The following is a 16971-nucleotide window of genomic DNA, read 5'->3' on the forward strand; positions in this document are numbered from 1 at the left end:
CAACATATTTCAGCTAGATGGTAGTAAGTCTCAGGGTTGAGGAGGAACCATAATGCCTGTCCTCCTGAGAACTTGCTCTTTGTAAATGTGAGTCTAGAGGAAAGGTAAATCAGTTATGAACACATTCCCCCAGAAGCAGCTGGGAAGGAATCAAACAAAGAGTTTGAAGAAGCTGCTTCTTGATTTGAAATCGCTGCACAGGACACTGGGTCCAGGCAAACCTTCCTGGATCTTTGATGCCCTGGACTTCCCACGTCCCACCTTTGGGGCTGGTTCCCATGGATTGGCAGGTGTGTGGGGAACTGGACATTATGAAGGAGGGGCCAATCTCTCCATCTGTTCACTACTGTTAAGGACAACCGAGCAATGCCAGACAAAGAGCTGAGAGAATGACTAATTCCCTCACTCTAGGTTATTGTCCTCGCTCTGAAGACACGGCTGCAGCTGCACTCGTTTCCCCCGTGTGAATGTGGCCAAAATTTCTGATGTGCGACAGCCGCAGTTCTTTGCACACTTCTGTGCAGTGTCTTCAAGAACGAGGGGCTGTTCTCTGATGGTGGTGGCTCTTGGCCTCCAGCTCCATTCGTTACCAAATGTCTGCAGCTGTGGGACCTCCTCCTTCCCATCAGCTGCCCCAGGATCTTATTATTATTTAGGACTGAAAGCTTCTCTAGTCTGGGAAATGCAGCCGTCACTTCTGCGAGTTGACTACTCATCCCAGGTTTTTTTCAGTTTGATTGTATTTTCAAGTTTTGGGAAATATTTGTTGCTATTAGCTGCCATCAGTTCAGTTTCTACTCCTAGTGAGCCTGTGTACCACAGATCGAAACTCCTCTCCCAGGCCCTGGCCTGTGCCATCCTCATAACTGATGCTATGTTTGAGCCAATTGTTGCAGACGCCGTGTCCATTCATCTCATTAGGAGTCTGTCTTCACTTTACGCTCAGCGCTTCTTCACAGACAAGTCCATCCTGATAACATAGTCAAAATGTGGGAAAGGAGGTCTCATCGTCCTCGTATCTGGGGACAATTCTGGCTGTACTTTTTCTAAGATGGGTTTCTTCTTCAGGCAGAGTGTAACATATTCAATACTCTTGGTTGAGGGCCTCATGCATATGCAACAACATTCCTTTGCTTTTTGTTATTAACTGTCCAGCTTTCATCAAGTTGAAAATATGCATTAAAGAAAAAAATGTAGATATACATGTTGTTTGTTGTTTTGTGCCATCATTAATTCTAACTCATGACAACTCCACAGAGCAGAGTAGGAGTGCTCCCTGGGTCCTCGGCTACAGTTTCAGGGGAGTCAGAGGGTCCTCAGCCACAATCTCAGAGGAGTCCCAGGATCCTTCGCTACAATCTCAGGAGAGTCACAGGGTCCTCAGCTATAATCTCAGAGGAGTCACTGTGTTCTTGGCTATAATCTCAGGGGCATCACAGGGTCCTCAGCTACAATCTCAGGAGAGTCATGAGGTCCTCGGTCACAATCTCACAGAAGTCACAGGATCCTCGGCTACAATCTCAGAGGAATCACAGGGTCCTCGGCTACAATCTCAGGAGAGTCACAGGGTCCTCAGCTATAATCTCAGAGGAGTCACTGTGTTCTTGGCTATAATCTCAGGGGCATCACAGGGTCCTCAGCTACAATCTCAGGAGAGTCATGAGGTCCTCGGTCACAATCTCACAGAAGTCACAGGATCCTCGGCTACAATCTCAGAGGAATCACAGGGTCCTCGGCTACAATCTCAGGAGAGTCACAGGATCCTCGGCTACAATCTCAGAGGAGTGAAGTGCCAGATGTTTCGCTGCTGTAGTCACTTTCAACCACCAGCCTTTCAGTTAGTAGGCGAGAGCTTAAGCACTTGACCACATGACTCCTAAACCACACTTATTGCGTGCCATCGAGTCAGAACCCTCATGACTGACTCTCCAGAAAGTTTTCAGATGCTCCAATGGCACGGGAGAAGATTGCTCATCTTTCTTCTATAAAGCAGCTGGTGAATTTGAACTACTTGCCTTTGAGCTGGCAGTGCAGCTCCTTATCCCTAAGCCCCCATTGTTCCCTCCACATGTATATAGTTACATACAAACACATTTTCATGGGCTGTCTACGCAAACTCAAACTCATTGCCACTGATTTGGAAGCTACTCCTAGCTCACCCTCCAGTGGACTTTGTTGTTGTTGCTATGTGCCAACTAGTAGCCTGCGACTCATAGAGACCTTATTGTAGCCACTGAGTCAATCCATCTCAGTCAATACATCTTGTAGCAGTTTCTTGCCACTAGGCCACCAGTGCTCCCAAGAAATTTAAAGCCTCTTAAAAACCCCTGTTGATTCAGTTATGAGTTGTTTCTGACTCAATGGCAACTAACCATAACATCTACTATTCTTATATGAACTTATGTTAATAAAAGCTCTATTTTAAAGACCCTCTTCCCAAATAAGTTCACATTCAGAGGGACCCAAGGTTTAAAATTCAACTTATCATTCATTGTGGGGGATACAGTTCAATCTATAATGTTATTGCAGTTGTTGATTACCTTTGAGTTGAACACGACTCATAGCAACTCTATGAACAAAAGGCATGAAGCCCCTCTACAACTCTCAACATTTATCAAAGTTCATAGAGTTTTCAGAGGCATGTTGTTTAGGAAGTGGATGCCACTCCCGCTTCCAAAAAATCTATATTTTAATATATGTAAATGTGCAGTAATGTGGCACCATTGATCCTTCACCCTCATTGAACTGGGATTTTAATTTCAGACACGGCATGGCAGTACCACAATAGTAAATATTTGACTTACAGGAAACAATTTATGCAGAAGGTCAATTCCTCCCTTGAGAAACAAGGCTAATAACGACGACTTTATGATATTATATAAGTTTTAAATGTTGTTGTTGTTGTTGTTATTGTTTGATGCCATCGAGTCGTAGACGACTCATAGCGACCCTATGAACGAACAGCCTGAGCACTGTTTGTACATAGAGTTTCCGGAGGCAAGCCATTTCGGAAGTGGATGCCGCTCCTGCTTCCAGGCTTGATTTAGTCGGGAAGCTCCAGCCAACACTGTCCACCATGGGTGCCCATTACCATGGTTGGCACATCACTGTCACAGTCTTCAGCATCACAGCAACCATGAGTTACCTACTGGTTCAAACCCTAGGCCCAGGCTGGTTAGCCTCACTCCCAGGGACAGAGCAAGCCTGCACGTCAAACACATGCCCGAAAAGCAGTCAACTCCAAAAGCTTGCCACGATTCCTGTGCTCACACCACCAAGCTCCTTCCTTCTGGCAAGTTTTAAATATCCATTAAGAAAATACTGCAAATTAAGACCCATAATGTATTTTTGTCCTTATTGATCCATTGATTCTACAAAAATTAGTTATTAATACAAAATTTGAGTGTGTAAAGCAAGCTGTAGGGAGAGCTTAGAACTAACGTTTCCTCTACCCACAAGAAACTCATTTCTATGACAGAAGCAGACGTTATGCAACAGTATCTTACTTGACCTCTCAGAAACATTTAATCACATCATCTTTCTTCAAAGCCGTCTCCTCTGGGCATTCCACCTCTCTCCTCGTTGTTGCTTTTTAATTATTTTTGCCAATTTAAGTTCTCTATGGGATTTGCCAGCCATTCTGCATCAGAAAGATGGACAATCTCCTCTTGTACAATTTAGCACCTCCGAAAACCCACTGAAGGGTTGATTATGAGTCAACTCTGACTCGGCAGAAAGTAACAGCAATAAACAAGTCCTCTGTGCAATTTGTAAATGTTGGAATTGCTAAATCTTTGGGTCCAGGTCAGTTTTTTGATCTGTCTCTTTGCCCACACAAATTGATCCACTGGCTTTCAATTTTATCTCTATGATAAAACCTGGAAAATGTGTATGTCTAGCTCTTAAGCGCAGTTTTTACTTTGTTGTTGGGTTTTTTTTTTGAGATTTTGTGTGTATAATTAACATTCTTAATTTAACTCTAACAGACTTTCAATCTAAACATGTACATATTAGAATTCTTGACCTCTCTTTCTGAATCATTTACTACACTGTTTTTCTTAGTACATTTCACCTCTATTTACCTAGGTGAACAGGCCAAACACCTGGCTATCATGTATCTCCAACACTCCTTCCCAAGCCTATTATCAAGCTTTCTGTCTCTGCTTTCTACTTCTGCTACTATTATCACTGTGCAATCCATCAATTTCATTCACCTGAACCATGCCTAGTGCCTTTTACTGATCTCCCCAGATTAATGCTTTCAGAAAATGTTTCATGCCAAACTCTTAACTGCTTTTCACTCTGCTAGGCAGAGGGGAGCTCTGTTGGTGTAGTCTGTAGGGACTCATTCTGCCAACCTAAAGCTAAACCTCACTGGTGACTCAAATCCACCAACAGCTTCAAAGGAGAGAGATGGGAAACTTCTTTCTGCTCCATTTCCAGCCTTGGAAACCCAATGTAGGGTGATCTAGGAGTTGACTCTGGTTTCACAGCAGTGAGAGAGAGTGTGCGCTAGACAGAACGTACGGAAACCAAAGCCCATTGCAATGAGTCTATACTGACTCGTTGTGTTCTGTTGAGTCGGAATCAACTCATGGAAACTGATTCATGGAGACCCTGTAGGACGGAGTGAGACTTTAGGGCCTCCGGGGCAGCGAGTCTTTATTTCTCTCACAAAATGCCTGGTGTGCTTGAATCACTGACCTTTCAATTTATAACCAACCTCTTTAACCACTAGGCCATCGGGCTCCTTAGCAGAATGAAAGGAAATTCTTAATACTGTCTTCTCCACCAGGATAACCCGGTTTTCTTCTCACCTGGGGTCACCCCCTCATTGCGGTCAATCATTTAACTTTTCTGAGTCCTCACACATAAAAGAAAATATTTTCTCTCCTGCTTTAGGATGTTACAGTTTTTGCTTAAAATTCTGCCTGGAATAGTCTTAATTCTTCCCCAATACAGTCCATCTTCACTTAACTAGTATCTACTCACCCTCTGAGGTTTGGCCAAAGTCCATTTATTCAGAGACACCTCCTCAAATTTTTCTCATCTAAACCAAATCTCCCAATTGTACCTTCTCTTGAGACCCTTTAATTTTCCATCATGGAATTTATGGTAGTTACAACTACAAATTTATGTGTGTAATCTGTTTACTGTGCATTTATAATATTTGAGGATATGATCTTTGAAGTCCACTCGGGCTGTTACACTCTCATTCATAACTCATTGCCATTGCATCCAAACAGATGCATAGCTGACCCTGCACGTAATTTTCAGAGGCTGTGAATCACATGGCGGGAGATTGCCCATCTTCCATAGAGAAGTTGGTGGATTTGAACTGCCTACTTTTGGGTTAGCCATACAAATTCTTAGGGGATATTTATTAGATGTATTTAGAACATACTTATATAATGTACTTATGAAAAAAGGTAAACATTTTATTACCACCAAGCTAGTTGGAAAGATACCTCCCAGCCATTTTTCCAAGTTACACTTGGGAAAATAGAGTACCAATGAGAGAGAAGAAGGCCTTCAGTGAGCTGAGTTGTGACAGTGACTGTGGCAATGGGTTTGAATGTGGAAAAGATTGTGAGGAGGTGGCACCAGAGCAAAGCTCCAAGCTGTCATTCACAGGGTCACTATGATTGTAGTTGACTCTATACCACCTACCAACAACAATGATTGAAGCTTAAACACTTTAAACCACATTATTTTTTAAATGAAAATATTTTGGAGAATAACTGTTAGAGATGATTTACTGACTTCTTACATTGAAGTTATAAAGCACAACATTTTTTCTTCAGGGTCAAAGTAATAAAGAAACAAAGAATATGACATTTAATACAGATAAAAGTAAAGTCTTATTTTTGAGATCAAGTACCCACTGCACAAGTAGGAGTCACAGGAACTTCGCTTTGTAACAGTTAAAGAGAAAATAGTTCAGGAGTTTTACTTTGACTATAAATTCTAAATGAGTCAACAGTAGGATATGGCTGAGAGAACGTTATAACAGGCGTACGCTGCATTATTAGAACCATAGATGGCAAAATAATACAGGTGAAGTTTTAACTCTGCTCCGGACCTAAAATAGCTATTTGTTTGAGGGCATTATTTGAGTCTACATTGAAGATGAGGTGGGAAAGCTGCAGAACATCAGAAAAGGAGGATTCATTACTAAAAGACCATGTTAATGTTCTCTTGACCCTTTGATACTTGTATTTTGGGGAGGACTTTAGGCTTGACATCGAACTCTCACTCATTAGAACACATCTCTTGGGAAAAATTTTACTTACAGTCATTGTTCCAATGACCAGTCAAGCCAAATAGCTTTCCTAGACTTCTCCACAAGCTTCAGATGTCAAAGTGCTTTCTTCACATCTTTCCATGGTTACCTCACAGGTAATTTTAAACTTCAGCGGGTGTCTTTCTCTAATGCAGTGTTCAGTCCATACAGAATTGCCCATGACTGCTCAAACAACAGCTAGAAGAGATCTTAACACTTTCCTCAGATCTCAAACTCACTAAACGATGAGTTGTGTCTGATCAGGGACATGTGTCTAGAAATGACTGGACCATCATACCTCCAGAACGTTGCAGAAAACATCATAACAAGCATCAAACAAGTCAGTAGGTTAGAACACATCCTTATGAGACTGTTACACTAGACAGTGCTTCTACTGGAGTTACTGACTCTGTTCCTGTAAGACTGTTTTTCACAACTTTTATGCTTACATTTTTTTTCTTTCTTTGAGAGCATCTGTTCTTAATACCGCCTTCCCTCCTGCAGCTGCCATTTGCTGAGAAAATTTTTAAAGCAGAGAATTAAGGCTCCTCTGAAAATAATACCTTAATATGTAACTAGAGAGTATGAACAAGAAGTTCTTTGAGTGCTCCCATGTACGTGTTTCATAGCTTTACACAGTTTATTTAGTAAGTGGTAGTTTTGCCTGCAATGTTATGGTTTCCAGAATAACAGGTCTTTGCTCATGCTGTCCCCTCCATCTGCAATGTCATCCAACCCTCACTAATTCTCTTTGCCCAGAAAACATTCACTCATCATTTAATTCTCAACCAAAGCCATTTTCTCAGAGGACATCTTCTCTAACAATTCAGGATGGGCCAAATTCTCCTTCCCTATGGCTACCCAGCCTCTAGGACCTGCTTCTTCATAAGATGTGTCAAGCTTTGCTGTACTGGTTTACAAGCTCTGGACAATTTCAAGGTAGAATGTATTCACAAACTTCTGTAGAACTGAAATGTCATAAATAACTGTTCAACTATTTTGGGGAAGTTCCAGAGCCTTCCAAAGATTCTGGCGAGCAAGGAGCAGATATTAATATTTTTTTTTCTTGACACAGTTAATTCTACTCTTCTTGACTCCAATTTTTAATTCTCAAACATCATATGACCTTAGATAACAGCTCTCCTCTGACCTGCTTTCCTTCACAGAGATGCTTCAGATATTTGCATCTGAATTTTCTCATGTGTCAAGACAGAAAGAATGGAACCTCAGTCTTAGTTGTTGTGAAGTTTCAATGAGTCATTCCATGCCAGGCTCTTAGCACAGTGGCTGGTATCGAGGAAAAAATCAGGCAATGTAGGCTGCTGCTGCTGCTTTTCTTATTATTATCACCATTGAAAGACAGATTGCTGTTGATTTTGTTAGGTGCAGGCGAGATGACATAGAGAGGACAGAATGAAGCCGTGTCCTGACCTCTGTCATCTTCATACTTGTTGCTGTGCTAGGGCCTATTGTTGTAGCCAATGTGTTAATTCGTTTTATTGAGGACCTTCCGTTTAAGAGTGTTTCAATCATTGTTGCTAGCGCTGAACTTAGATAAAATTTTTAGTTTCGAGTCATGACTTTTTCTACAAGTTTAAAATGTGTTCTCTCTAATCTTCAATTTCTAAAACACAAGGACTTCTCTCTCCTTGGCTAATTTCCAGTTTCCTACATGTCGGGGTAGCACAGTATCTTGGTAAGTGACCTCCAGCTACACATGCTTCTGTACTCATTTATTTTTATGTGCTTCAAATAGGAACAATAGTAAGCAGTATTAGGGAAACTATACAGTCTTCATTGTTTTTGTTCAGACATTCCTCTAGGTCGTATAGCCCTGGTGTACAAGTTGCCATCCCGCGGTCACTTGTGGTTGCTGTGAGGCTGAACACTGTGACATGGATGTGTCAAATGCGTTAATGGTTGGCTACAATGTAGACTGAGAATGGGGTGGAGCTCCCCGATTGAACAAGTGTGGAAGGAGGAGTGGCGTCCACTTCCATAATAGCTTGCCTCCGGAAACCCTATGAACTTGGAGAGAGGATGAAAGGCACCCAAGCATCAAGGACTCTCCTTCATAGGTTCGCTATGAGTTGCCTGCGACTCGACATCACTTAACAACAGCAACACATGTATGTTGTTTCCTTTAGTTTTGTTACTAAGCTCTACAAGGTATGTTTTATTAATATTTCCATTTTATAGATGAGTACACTGAGGCTAAGAAAAGTTTACATAATGTGTGTACATTTTAAATAATAAGTAAAAGCTGTCAGGAATTAACTCAAAGCAACTCTACACCAAAGCTTTGGTTTAACCATTGTGTTGTGAAAATAAATATATATACTAACTTTATTGTAGAGAATGGCTGGTAACGAAACTAGCAAAATCTACTAATATTTCTCAGTAAACCAATACAGACAAGTTAGTAAAAAAGAATTAAAACTGTGATGAAAGCATAAAACCTACTTAAGAAAGTAAATGTGCATTTATTTTAATTCTTCTCTGAAAAAAAAATAAACTAGAAAATGAAACTTCATATTCAGCTCAGGAAAAAAAGAAGAGAACTGCCCAAAACATTATTTTGTCTTCTTTTAGTTTAGATCCATGACTATGCTTTGACATCATGATTAACACTTAGATATAGGTGAAGTTAGCCACCTATCACCTCACTTTACACATTCACTTACTGGAGCAGTAGCTGTACTATGACCTTTACTGATTGGATGGGATCAGCCAATGAATCAGCTTCTAAGATCTGAAGAGTAATAAGCAAATGATGAGATGAGTAAGCAATTTCTGGTAATGTGCTCTGCAAATTTACTATAAGAAGAGTTCAGAGACAAGAGAAGGTGAGTAGAGACATAAGGATCGTAAAAGTGGACCAAGTTCCTGAATTTAGTGATGAATTCTACACAACAGACAAAAAAGGATTTATTCATTGAAACAGAAGGGGGGCGGGGGGGGGGGGCTGAAACATCTTCGTGATGAAAGAAGAGTGTGAGAAAGTTGCTGGTTTGCACACAGAAAGAACTAATGTAATTCTTCTCCCCAGAACCAACTCTGTAGAGTCTGTATCTTTCGGAAAGTCCTCATGACATTAAAGATCATCTTCTCCAGCCACTTTTTTTCTCTGCTTTTCCTCAAGAGTTTTAAGGTGAAATCTTCGCTCCACTAGGGACCTCCTTAGAGAGGAGGTGGGCCTGCTTCCTGAGCTTGCTTGTGTTTCCTTCTATTCTAGGATGTTGTAATGATTAAGTGAAACATATCACAGATCCACATAAAACACTTGAGACCATCTCCATTCCTTTCCTAACTGCTGTTGATGAAAGCACTAAGCCACCTACAGTGCACTCCATCTCCTTTACTCTTTATTTATGCTTCCTTTCAGTCTCAGATTGACACAAGAGGAAGCTTTTCTCCAAAGTGCACTGCTGTGTTCTTCCTGGCCATATCTTTCTCTCTAGCCAACATCTGTTACCTTAATTCATGCCTCACTCATTTCTTTTATTCTAGCCACTCTCCTAAAATTATTACTGTTAAGTAAAACAAACAAACAAACATAACCCCCAAAAAGCACAAAACTAACAAAAACCCAAACAAACTCAAAATAAGATCACTATCCTCAAGCTTAAAATATTTTTTAAAAAATGTATTCATTTGACAGTAGAGCTTACATTTGTAACATCATCTTTCATCAATTTCCTCTCACTTTCAACACTTCAGTCTCAATGAACTTTCCCATATGGGGATCTATCAGATCCCCTTTAATCTCAGGACCTTTGAAAGTACTAATTCTTCTTCTAAGGTACACTTACTTCATCCTCATTTGGTTAACTCCTATAACTTTTAGTTTCTTGTGGCCAAATATGCTTCATAGTATTCCCTCAAAGTCATCCATGTGTGAGACTTTGATTAATGGATTTCCCATTATTCAATGTGGTCCATGAGGAGATTTTCTGTTTCTGTTCATGGTTGTGGGCACCTTGGCTTCTCACTCATATTAAGCCTTTCCACGTTAAAGGCAAAAAATAGGGTTGTATACTTCTTTGCCTCCTATAAATTAGGTGAGTGTGTACGATTTGTTTTGGTCAAAGATATGGAGTTAAAGGTGACATGTGTCACTTTACATTGCATAGTCAGAGCACATGTCAACATGCTTTCATTTCTGAACCACCTCCCCCCTTGACAGCAATCAGGAATGCTGCTGATAGTAATTCCATTAGCCTTGCTTCTGGTGTGAATATATCATAGAACAGAATCCCAGCAGAGCAACAGCAGATCCCACAAATGGGAAGTTATTTTTTTTTATTGCTTGAACAATATTTTCAGGTTATATGCATTGTAACCTAGCCTGTTCTTACCACTTGCCTTAGCACCTGGCACAAACTGAGTGTATATTGTTGAAGAAATGAAATGAAATGAAATAAAAGCATGAAATCCATAGTGAGGGGAGTGGATAGATAGATATAGATATGGATATGGATAGAGATAGAGATGATATATAGATATAGGTGATATAGATGATATGATATAAATGATATAGATTATATAGAGATAGAGAGATAGAGATAGATATAGATGATAGAGATAGATACAGATATAGATACATAGAGAGAATATAGATATATAAAGACAATAGATATAGATATATAGAAAGAGATTTATCTTTTTTAAAAAAATAAACTACTGAAAAAAATTACTTTTTACAACACTGAAAAAAGATCTATTGAACACAGCCCATATTTATTGAACACATAAAAAACAGAGATGAACAAAGTTCATTCAGTCTTTGTAGCTTCAGTTAAGCTCATAACGTAATAGACACACATCTTAGTCTTACATAATCTGCAGTGGACATTTGTCCAGAAATAGACACAAACAGGGAGTCAAGGAGTTGTTGCTCTTATTTCAGAGGGGGATGGTGTGTATTCTGGGAAACCAGTCAAGGAAATAAATCATCGCTCAGCTGAGTTGTAAAGAATGATGAGAGTTTGCCAAATAAATTCCTGGAGGTCAGGGTGGGAGAGGTTGGAAAGGCAGCAGCTGTTGATGTCTTCCAATTCCGTTGCCTGGGAAACAACCAAAAAGTAAAAACTAAAGTCTTTGGAACTTGTAGAAGAGTGTTGAACAAGAGTATCTAAACTCCATTATCCAATATGGCAGCCACAGCCCATGAATCGACTGACATGATGATGTGTGCAACTCAAGAACAGAATTTTGTTTTAAATTTAAAAACTGAAACAGAGCAAAATGCTTTTTTTCCCAATAGAATACAACTTTATTTACTGTATCTCTTATTTACTGAGTTATGTTCTAAATTTTAACTGTATGTTGAACTTACTGCATTTAGCCCATAAAAAAGAATGTAAAATACTTCCTTAATATTTATATTATTGCAAATAAAGGTAGCAATATTTTGTATACTGTCAATGTGTGTTATTAAAATTAATTTCATCTGCTTTACTATTTTACTAAAGCTGTTTGAAATTTTGGGTTGAACTATATTTCTGTTAACAATTCTGATCTTAATGTTAACAATTCTGATCTTAATGCTTGTAATTACTTTTAGGGATAGTTAAAATTCAAATTCTAGGCTGATCCAGGAACAGAATTTCTGATTCAGAAGGTTTGAGATAGAACAGAAAATTTGCAATTCTGCTGTGCTAAAGTGATGCTGAATGACTAAGTTCCATACTTTGAGAAGAGTTAATGTACATTTTTAATTCCACTCTGGAAGGCCATATTCTTTAAAACTTAGTGGAATAGTTCTACTCTACTCCATGGATCCCATGAATAAGAACTAACATCAACAACATTGTTTAAAAGATACAGTTGACTTTTCTTAGATTAAATAAAGATATGAGAATCAGCATGAGATCTCAGCATGCTGATAAAACCAGCTTCAATTGAGTTCATAACTGAATAGACACAAAAATGGTCAAGGAAACAAAATCTCACTCTGCTGGGTTTTGAAGGATTATGGGGAAGTTGCCAGACAAACTCATGGATGTTATGAAAGGAGAAACAAAAGTGTTAAATATTTTAATGATCTATAGTAAAAATTAATGTTGTGTCTTAGAGATGTAGAAAATTTGTTTAAAATTATTTTTTAAAAGCTTGCTCTTTAAAAAATTACAAATAAGGGCAAAAGAAATCTTTTTAATAATATCATGTATGTACAGAAGCCTTAGTTTCCATTAATAAGATGAGATTTGAAGTTTTTGTTTTGTTTTCAAATTGATAAAGCTTTTTACCTAGGAATGTCTTGACTGTGGTCATGATGCAACATTCGCTTAAACCCGTACTTAGATGTTTACCTTTTCTTCTGTCCACCAAGACAAACTTTTCTTTCACAGTGGTGTCAAAAAGGAATTTTAAAAGTACATCTCTTTCCACAATACAAATAAGTTAGATGTATACTTATTATAATATACTCTGTTGTATACGACTCATAGTGGCCCTGTTTAGAAAAAAAGTTGAATCTTGCCCTCTCCTGTGACAGTTTCATTACCTCTGATACATAGTCATTGCCCATTGTTTTAGTCACTGTATATCTTATATAGTTTAATGTATGTTTCCTGCTGCAAAAAAAGAATAAAGCAATTAAGGAGCGGAACAGAAGATTTCAAAGGGCAGCGCAGGAAGACAAAGCAAAGTATGATAATGAAATGTGCCAAGAGCTCGAGTCAGAAAACCAAAAAGGCTGGAGTTGCTCAGCATTTCTTAAGCTGAAGGAACTGAAGAAAAAATTGAAGCTTCAAATTGCAATACATAAGGATTCTTTCGGCAGAATGTGAAATGACCCAGAAAGCATTAAAAGAAGATAGAAGAAGTCTACAGAGTCACTGCACCAAAAGGAAGTGGCTGACAGAAGAATGAACAAGACCCTGTGATGACTGAAGAAAGAAGTTCAAGCTGCTCTGAATGAATTGGCAAAACACAAGGCCCCAGAAATTGACAGCATACAAACTGACATATTTCAACAAACAGATGCTGCCCTGGATGTGCTCACCAAGTCATGCCAAGAAATCTGAAGGACAACCAACTGGCCAACTGACTGGAAGAGATCTGTATTTGTTCCCATTCCAAACAAAGGTGACACAAAAGAGGGCAGAAATTATCAAACAATATCATTGATATCACATACAAGCAAAATTCTGCTGAAAATTATCCAAAAATGACTGGAGCAGCATATCAACAGAGAACTGCCAGAAGTGCAGCCTGGGTTTAGAAGAGGCTATGGTACTAGAGATATTTTAGCTAACACTAGATGGATCTTGGCTGAAAAAAGAAAGTACCAGAGGAATGTCTGTGTTTCATTGACTGTGCAATGGCATTTGACTGTGTGGATCACAACAAACTGTGGCTGGCTCTGAGAAGGATGGGAATTCCAGAACATTTGATTGTACTTATATAAAACATATATTTGGACCAGGAGGCGGTCGTCAGAACAGAAAGGAAACACTACGTGGTTCGGAATTGGAAAGGGTGTACACCAGAGATGTGCCCTATCTCTAGACCTTTTCAATCAATTTGTAAAAGAGATCATTTGGGATGCTGGACTCTGTGAGGAGAAGTATGACATCAGGATTGAAGGAAGACTCATCAACAACCCATGTTATGCAGATAAAACAACCCTGTTTGCTGAAACTGAGGAGGACCTGAAGTACTTGCTGCAGAGGGTCAAGGACTGCAGCCTTCGGTATAGATTGATGCTCAACATCAAGAAAACAAAGATTCTCACCACTGGATCCACTGGCAGCATTATGATAGACAGTGAAGAGATTGAGATTGTTAACAGCTTCCATTTGTTTGGCTCCACAATCAACACTCTTGGTACCAGCACCCAGGAAATCAAAAGACAAATTGCATTGAGAAAGTCAGCTGTCAGGGACTCCTCCACAGTACTGAAGAGCAATGATGTCAGTATAGAGACTAAGCTGCACCTGATCCAGACCATATTCTTTGTAATTACTTGCTGAGTCAGAGAGCTGGACAATGACTAGGTCTGATAGAAAGAAAACTGATTGATGGCTTTGAGTTGTGGTGCTGGAGAAGACTGTTTAATGTACCACAGACTGCCAGGAGAACAAACAAGTTCATCTTGGAGAGGGTGAAATGAGGCTGCTCCTTGGAGGTAAGAATTCTGAAGCTTCATCTGACGTACTTTGGGTATGTTGCAAAGTGGGATCAGTCCTTGGAGAGAGAAGCCATGCTCGGAAGGGTGGAGGGAAAGTGCAAGACAGGAAGACCCTCGATGAGATGGACTGATTCCATGACTGGGGTATTGAGGGTAGCTATGTCAGAGAAAATAAGATTGTGACGGGATAGAGCAGGTTTCAGAGCTATTGTACATAGGGTCGCTATGAGTCACAAGCAACTTGATGGCACATAACAACAAACACCACCACGATGTGTTAGATGAAATGAATATGGGGTTGTGTGTTTGACAAAACAGCATCAGAGACTGGGTGGACAGCAGTCCTAAAATTGTCTTTGTTGAAACCTAAGTCTAATGAATCTTGCAATGATCTACCTTTGCAGAAAATTAGTCCACCCTGAACACAGTTCAATAGTAAACTGTGTACTAAATCCACTGGCCCTGAGTGCATTCTGACTCATAATGTTCCTCTATCAGAAAGCAGCCCCATATGCTATCTAGTTTTGTTACTGTATTTTGTCAATAACACCCAGGCATTGTTGAAACTTGGCAAAGTACATTTCTACTTTTAGTTTTTCCTAATTGGAGAAACTGTTTGTTTGTTTGTTTGGGTTGGTTTTAAATTTAAATAATATTTTTCTTATATGCTGCACAACTTATTAAGTGTGCATACATTGGTTTTCACATTGGATCTTTCCCATTTCCTTTACCCTCCCCCCCCATCAAATTGTGTGACCCTATGATCAACTTCCCTTCCCATCCTCACCCCTCTGCTCCCCCCACGCCCCTCCTTGGATCCTCATACACATTCTACAATAATGATCTTATACAGTATTTGTCCTTATCAGACTGAATTAGTTCCTAATTGGTAAAACTTTTGGCTGAGTAAACCTCACCCAACATACTCATTTTGTTGTGACTCGGTCTCTTTTGGAGTATACTTCCACACTCCATTTCCCCCACACACACTTGACTTTCCTATATGAGGCAGGAATTTTTTTTTCCTAAGTGAAGTTAAATGCACTAGATAAAGTATAACACATGAATGTTTTTAGCATAAAAAAGAGGTAATAAATTTGTACATTTCCATTTTATGGACTGTCAGAATTTGGACAGAGGAATCTCTGAAATGGAATTTTAAATCTTCAACTCCATAATTGCCTGTCTGACAACATGAGATCCAAACACAGCATGCCATCCAAAGGATCCAGAAACTCTGACAGTCATGAGTGTCCTTTGGAAAAGGGAAACATTTTGATTTTAAATGTTGTTGTTGTTGTTGTTCCAAAGGATCCAGAAACTCTGACAGTCATGAGTGTCCTTTGGAAAAGGGAAACATTTTGATAAGTCATGGGTTTCTTGCAAGCTGTTTTAAATTCTAGCTAAGTTGGTAAAAGTCAAAACCTTTGCAAGTTGGTAAGCCAGTTACTGGCAAGTCAGATTCTCACCTAGGACCATAACAAGCCCCTGGCTCAGAGCAGGTCTGTGTGCTCCACACACTTTCCAGTGCCTGAGGGCTATAAAGAACATCACCAGGCCTCTAAAGTTCTTTCTGGCTAAAATTCTCAACTTTTTGCTTGGCCGTCAAGTATGTTAACCATTCATATGTTCAGAGACACTGAAGACCTTCCTGTTGTTGTTGTTGTTTTTGTTAGTCACGTTGGTGTCAATGTCAACTCAGAGCAAGCCCACATGGCAGAGCAAAAATGACACACAGGGTTTCCTTGGCTGTAATAGTGATATGAGCAGATCATGAGGGTTTTTCTCCCAGAGTAACTGGTAGTTTCCAAAGGCCAATTTTTCAGTTTTCAGCTGACCAACTAGTTGTCAACTAACTAACTTCCTTCCTTCCTTCCTTCCTTCTTCCCTCCCTCCCTCCCTCGTTTCTTCTCTTCCTCTTATTGCCACTGAATTGAACCTTCATTGTTGACATTCCATTTTCTGAGGTTGTGAATTGCATGGGAGGAGATTGTCCAGCCTCATCCTGTGTATTTGAATTGCTAGAGACACATCTTTGAGTTATCACTGCAGCTCCCTAAGGATTACACTATCAGGGCACCCTTTATCACCACCAGTGCTCTTTGAAGACCTTCCGTTGTCTTTAGGTTCTTCTGACTTAGTTCCTCTCAGAGAAACTCTATGTACAACAGAACAAAACATTTTCTGGTTCTGCACTATCCTTACAATCTTTTCTGTGTTTAAGCTCATTGCTGTGGTGATCATGCCAATTCCTCTCATTGAGAAGCTTCTTTACCAAAACTTAAACACCAAACCTATTGGCGTAGTGTTCACTCTGACTAATGGTACCCCTGCATCTGATTTTGAAGTTTATAAATCTTTACCAGAGGGGACCAGCCCTTTCTCCATTGGAGTAGATGGTGGATTCGAACCACCAATCTTCTAGTTAGCAGTCCAACACATATACCACGAAGGCTTCTGAGTAGCAACTAATTAATGCACAGGCAGGGTCCTCCTATTTGCCCTTTAATTATGTAAATATGCATTCATTTTTATGAGATAGATCCAGCCC

Source organism: Elephantulus edwardii, unplaced genomic scaffold (assembly GCF_000299155.1).
Source record: "Elephantulus edwardii isolate Elephantulus edwardi_28Jun2011 unplaced genomic scaffold, EleEdw1.0 scaffold00003, whole genome shotgun sequence".
Lineage (NCBI taxonomy): Eukaryota > Metazoa > Chordata > Mammalia > Macroscelidea > Macroscelididae > Elephantulus > Elephantulus edwardii.